Source organism: Tupaia chinensis, unplaced genomic scaffold (genome assembly GCF_000334495.1).
Source record: "Tupaia chinensis unplaced genomic scaffold, TupChi_1.0 Scaffold000074_1, whole genome shotgun sequence".
Lineage (NCBI taxonomy): Eukaryota > Metazoa > Chordata > Mammalia > Scandentia > Tupaiidae > Tupaia > Tupaia belangeri.
In genome coordinates, this window is record NW_006159534.1 from 642,851 (window position 1) to 649,700 (window position 6,850).

Sequence of the window (6,850 nt, forward strand, 5' to 3'; positions counted from 1 at the left end):
GGGCACGTGCGCTTGCCAGACAGACAGAGAGACAGAAAGCGAGAAATCACCCCCCAGGGGGAATGGCCACGCCGCAATCCCTTCTCCTCTTGGGATCTTGGGCACACACACACACACGTGCCCGGCATGAGTTTTAAGCCGCCAGGCCCGGGACGCAACCCACGTGAGAGTCCAGCGACGTAGCCATTACGCTAACTGCTGGTCCCACCTGCAGTGTTTTTTAAAATGTGTGTAATTTATTGTAGTATATGATGAGAAAATAAATGAGAGGCTCTTTTTTTTTTTTTTTTTTTTGGAACCTCACCTTACTAGAGTCCTACTTTGTTTATTCATTCGGTAAACATCTGTCTCCTGTTAGACAAGAAGGATACGAGGGGTCTTTAGAAGGGTCATAGGAAATGTATATTATGAAAAAACTACGCATGGATTTCCAACTTTTTTCACTAAAAGAAACGTGTACTTCCAGTTTTCCAAACTTCGTGAAGTCCCCTTGTATTGCCCTGCCCTTTCTCCTTCCAGTTCAGTTTACTAGAGTGTTCTCTCATCTAGTAATTCACCTCACTCATCTCCTCTCAGATGTTCTAGCCTGTTAACCTCATTATTCACAGATTATCGAAGTACCTTCTGTCAGAAGGAAATTTTGTTCAGAAATATTTGGGCTTACCTATATGACAACGGTTAAATTCTGCTTTGAAAAGTAACGTTTAAACATAACTAGTGTGTAATGTTTATGTCTTAGGTCCCTACAAACTTAATGACTTTCGAATAAAAGCCTGAGAAAGAAGAGCAGTGAAGTGCCGCTCTGCCGTGAGAGCGCCAGCTGCAGACCACCCCGTGCCAGGAGCAGCCCAGGGGCTCTGGTCAGCCTTTGGAGTTCTGAACCAAAAAAGCACTAATTTCAGGGAATCAAGTGAGATATTCCCAAAAAACAAATTGGAGTTGTATAACAAACTGCCATGAACCATGCTTCTTATCTCTGAACTGACCTGTGGAAACCACTGCCTTAAAAGAATGAAAGGAAAACCAACATGAAACACCAAATAGTGTGTGTGAATCTCCTGGCGGTGCTGTGCTTGGAATAGATTGTAGATAATTTGCATTTCTTTTAACTTTGTACTAATTTTGGAGGGGGGAATCACCTTTTTTAGATACACTTTAAAGAAGAGCAACACATTTTCTTACAGATTATATCAGGAGCTGGTTTGGGACTGAGCGGGAGGATGCGTTAGCCTGGTGGAGATTGTCCCAAGCCCGCCTGCAGGGTGCGTCCATCCTCGGGGAGTCTGCAGTCTCACTCGCGTTCTCAGAGAGTGTAGGGAGTAGATGTGTTTGTAGTGTGAGTTGTTGGGTTTTATGTGGAATTGGGGGGGAGGGCATTTTGTTTTGGATGGGGGAAGTTTTTTTAAACACTAAGCTTCTACAATTTAGTATTGTACAGGGAACATTATTTTCTGCAGGAGGTACCAAGGCGAGTGTTCATATGCTAGACACTTTTTTAAATGTAGGCTCCAGATGGCACGGCTGTTTCTAACGGGGGTTAAAGTTTAGCTTTCTATGTGCTTTATGAATTCATTGTTGGACCACAGATCTGCTTAGTAGAGAACCGTAATCTCAACCTAAACTTCCGTTAGATTTTACAATTAGATTTTTCAAGTGAATCGGATTATCCCTTCTCTCGGTTATGGATGATTTTTATCATTGAGGTGATATGTTGCTATTTTGCCAGGATATTTTCTTTTACAGTGTTTATTGTGCGTAATGCCAGAGTTATTTTTTTATTGCTCATTTTCATTATTTTTGTTCAATATGAAATTCAGGATTAGATTTTAAAAAGAGTCCATGTATGTATGTATGTATTTTAAGACATAGAAAATAATTTTGAGAGGGATAAAGGTGAAAGTTTGAGATTCTGGGATTTTTAGGTATCACTACTTTTCTCCTCCTCTGACTAACCATAAACATACCATAGGTCCCTGACATGAAAGTGTTGTTTTGTCGGTAGTTAACTAGGTGGTTTTATGAGCACTCATCTATGCAATAATGCATTTAGTTTCTGAAATAAATGTTGACTTATTAAAAGGAAAACACCTTTGAGGGTGAGATAACCTTAGAACTTAAACAAAAAATGACACTTGAACAAATGTTGAATGTTACAAACTTGTAAAGCATCATAAATTTTAGCCCAAAATAAGAAATGCTTTTTGACTGGTATCTGCTAACAGGCTTCATTCACTTTGAGCCTCCCATAAAATTTCTCACATTTGTATTATCAGACAATTTTGTAATTTTTTTTAATCCTGAGTATTTTGCCCCTGAGTCCATGGAAACTTAAATAGAAAATATTACCTGTACAATAATTAACTAAATATCTATCTAAACCTATCCAAAGGAAAAATAGAAGAGCTTTTCTGAGTGTTAAGTTTTGTAAACTTAGTGTTCTGTTTGGAAAAGATGTTAAGAGTTCATTTATGTTTTTCTTATAACACAGTTAGAAATACCACTGTTTTAGTGACAAGGCTAGAGAGGGCAAAATGTTGCCTGTGCTGAATGATTTCTCACTTGATGGTCTCTGAAGCTTACCCCATGTTGGGTGCGTAGACATCGTCCACATAGCCAGCAGTATTACTGTGTAGACCTTGCACAACTTAACTTCTGTTTTGCATTTTTAAAATTCCTTAATTTGTTTATTTCTCTTCAGAAATAGCATTTTTAACAGTGTGTGTGCTTTTTTTTTTTTTATATTGTGAATGAGAACCCTGTGGATTTATTTTTAACTATTATTTTGTCAGAAATAAGCTAAAGTGGGTTTGCTGTAGGTTAATCATATCTGTGGAGATATGCAACTGGAAGTCAGAGCCTGATATCACACAGTGTTGCCAAAGAGAGAGAAAGCTAAGATGTGTTTGATATTTTCAGCTCTAAACATGAATGGATGCTTGCATACAGTAAGAATAGTGCTCAGATTTGGTTCATAGCCTGTCAGTAGAATTGAGATCGCTGACCAACTGATGCTTGTAAAATAGCAATGCAACAGAAGTTGTCATTTTTCTATCTTCAGATTTGTTCATTTAAAAGATTAGTCATTGCTATTTAAGATTATTTTAGAATTTGAAGCAAACTGAAACCAGCAAGAAAAGAGAATTAAAATAGTATGAGTGGACTTCTAGTCTCTAATTTGCCAAATTACCTCTGATAATAACTCACACGAAGAAAATAGAAGTCACCAAAATATACGAAACATTTGGGTAGCTTTTTAGTGGGAAGATGAATCTTCTTATTAAGACTATCTCCGTTTGTAAATTAGTGACACTAGCACTCAAAATTTGCATCAGCATTAAGCTCATTTTTTCCTCCCCTAACCAAAAACTCACTGAAAATTCCACTGTGATTTCAATTTAAGCTGGTTAAGTGTCACAGGTGACATATTTAACACAGCCTGGTATAGTAGCGTATAAAACTAGCCAGAATACAATGTGGGGCACGTTTTATTTTAATAATTCATTCAAACATGAGGCTTATTTCTCATATGGAAGTATCTGTTTTAAAAATATTACTAGAAAAATAACTACATAATGACCTTCCTGAGCACTATTTTTGGTTTTATGCCCCTTCTATGTTCAGGCTGTGTCATTTTTTGAAAGTACTATTTTTACTGTAACCTTCAAACTGTAAGAATTTAAAGAGAACTGATCAAACACACCTTTCTGTTTCCTTTTCTTCACCATGTACATATTATTTGTGTAAACATCACAAAAAGGAATTCGAACAATTTGAGTTTGAGGATTTTTTCTTAGGCCTGTGCTTCAATGACAAGTATTTTTCCTGTGTGAAAAATGCCATACAACTATTGCACTACCTTCTGTATGAACTGTGTTGGTATCGGGTCTGTATGTCAAGAGCCGGGTGTTTATAGCTGCAGAGTTTTTTAAATGGTTTTATTCCTCTTCTAGAAGAGTTTTAAAGGAACCTAGGAAGCACTTAATTTGTAGAAGGAAAAGGAATAGGAATGTTTACAGTCTCTAGCGTATCTATGTTAGTTGAGACCGTCTATGAGTAGCCTGTTGACCTCGGGATTTTTCAAATTTACCTGGCCAAATGACGTGAGCATTAGTCTTTTTCATTTCTTTCTTTTTAAAAGTCCAGTCTGTAAGCCGTATGCTTTTACTACTATAAACAAAACTATAGGGCATCATACTTGGAAATCAGTAGTAATAAATTTAATTCATCAGCTTTTTAAAAGAATATATTCACTATTGATTTCCTTCCAGTTTTTCGAGGTACACTCTCTTACAATCAGTTTTTAAGCCACCCCATTATCTTCTGCAAACAAGGGGTACCAGTGTTGCTTACCAGAAGGTAATCTTTAATAAAAAAATTTTAAAAAACTTCTGCTTCAAATAATCGGATCCCTTTATGAAAATGAAGATGAATTTGGCCATGTCCTGGTGGAACAGTAGTGCTGTATTAGCCGATGTAAAGCCAGTGCTGAGGTTTGTCTGACTTCTTTAGTGACCTTATAGGGTTTGCTTTTATTTTCTCTCTCTTCTTTTGTATGACTTCTTTCAAACATAGCAAATTTATGATTTTTACAGCCAGAACAGTATTCTGTTTTTTCTAAGTTTTAAGATACAAAAAGTGCTATTTAATCACATCGATGTTCAATTATTTTCGATGTGAACCTTTTCAGAATGAGTTGAGTACCTTTTGGTTTTGCTCTCCTAAAAATGGCTTGTGTCTAAAGAGACTTTTTTTTTTTCATATATGGAGTGTTCTAATGAAAGAGACCTGTGTATACTAACTCAAGCTTATTTAAAGCAATTGCATTACACCTGTGTTTGAAGTCACAGTGTGGGGAAAATTTGGTCAGTGCCTTATCAATTTGAAGACCAATTTTAGGGCATCAAGTATGACAATAACCATTTGTCCTCTTGCTCCTCTGATTTCAGGAGTGTGTGCTAGCCCTCTCTCCACCAGCTTAATCTTTCTCACAGCAAGTCTTAGGAAGTCTATACAGATACCTCTAGGTAATTGTCACAGTCCTCCTTAGTTTTTGAAAAGTGTTTGTTTAAAAGCTCCCTCCTTGTTTCTCTTCTTTTAGAGTAGATTAAAAATAAACCTACCCAGATCAACCTTAGATAAGCACTCTGAAAAACAATTTTGAAAAGCATTCAGCCAAGTGGGTTTTTATTTTGTTGTCGATGTTGTTTTGGACATAGCTGTAATTATAAGGCCTTTTAAAAAAAAAATCCCTATAAAACACAGCTGAAAGGTTTGTTTGAATTTCATTAAAGGTACTGAAATCTTATAGCAAGAGCCCTCTTTGGCCAAAAAATAATTCAGTTAATTATTATATTTAAATGAGACTCGGAATGAACAAGCAGTCACTTAACCCACTACTTCTTGTTTTACTTGAAAATATTGTACAACAAAGTGAGATCAGCTCCAGTATATAAATTAGAGTTTTCTCGGTAAAAACAAAGTTTGGAAATAGTTTGCTTCACTAGGTTATTGGGAGGCCTGGAACTACTATTGTTCTTCTGAGTCAAGATGCTATTTTCACTTTGTAAAAGGGCTAGTGTGTTCTGCATAGGCAGGTAGACATAGTCTTTTAAGCCAAATAAAAGGGTCAACTGGTCTTTGAGGGTTGTTTATTAGCAGAAAATGGATTTTGGTTCTAGCCATTTGGACTGCAAGTGATGGCGGGATTTTAAAAATACATCTTTAGAGTACTTTGGGGTTGAATTTTTTTTCATAATAGAAAAAGCAGAAAAATTCACAAACATTAGCTGTGCTTTAGGTATCAAGTAACAAATACTCAGTTTCCCCTGAAGGTATCACCTGCTCTTGGGTCGTTGGAAAAGTCATGATGCATTTCACATTAAAAAAATAGAAAAATTGATCATGACTTTTCCAACAACCCAGTAGAACTATTCGCAAATATAGTCCAATAATTATTGACTTAGCAGGTGTGACAGAATAGCTGATAATTAGTCACCAGACTCAAGAATTTCCATACCTTGATTATTGACAAACTCATTGTTTTAGAACCTTCTGAAGTGTGTGTGTGTGTGGGGGGGGGGGGGGCTGCTGGGAAACTGGTTCACAGAATAATCTAAAGGAAATCAAACATCTGTAAGTACCCAATGATGACAATATGCAGGAAAACACAAGCCATTTTTTTCTTCTTTATCCCAATTAACTTGAGGTACTCCAGTGATGAAGCACTTGGTTGCACTATGACCTCCTTGAGTGATGTGCAGCTTGATTCCTCTCTCACTTTTTGTTTCTTTTTAATATGCAAATGTGAGTGCGTGACCTTCAGTGTGTTTGCATAATAAGCTAACTTAAAATGAATTTAAGTACGGTTTTCTGAAATATTTCTATTGAAATAAATGACTTAAAATATATATATTGTGTGAAGACATTTTGTTACCATATTTTCATTTTAATCATCAACTTTTGAAGTACACATACACTTTAAATTTTCCCCTTTCTGAAATAGTCAACGAGGTGATCGTTGGGACAGGGAAAGCTCTGTCTGGGTAACTTCAGCTGCTCTTCTCTAGCCCAGAACAAGAATGTGCCCTGACATGTGGACAGATGGGGTCTTGGAGAGGAGAAGACGTGGGCATAGTATTACCAACTACTTGTCAGAACAGTGGCACAGCGGTAACGCAACGGGACCCACGAAGGTTCCAAGTGTACGCCTAGGACCTTCCTGTGAACACGTGCACATGATCTGGGGTGGCTATTAGGGGTGCACCTTTTGGAAAAAGTACATAAACTTTGGGGAAAAAAATATTTCCACCTACATCTTCCCTACTCTGAGTATGTGATAGACAGGATCAAT

The 6,850-nt window shown here is 36.9% G+C and overlaps 1 long non-coding RNA gene across 1 annotated transcript in view; it reads left to right on the plus strand.

Moving 5' to 3' along the window:
- LOC106733793 (uncharacterized) overlaps positions 1-6,407 on the plus strand; it is an 11,075-nt gene extending 4,668 nt beyond the window's left edge. The window contains exon 3 of the long non-coding RNA XR_001369687.2: positions 740-6,407. This is a non-coding gene — a long non-coding RNA (uncharacterized LOC106733793). The remainder of the gene's footprint in view (positions 1-739) is intronic.
- The last annotated feature ends 443 nt before the right edge of the window (positions 6,408-6,850 follow it).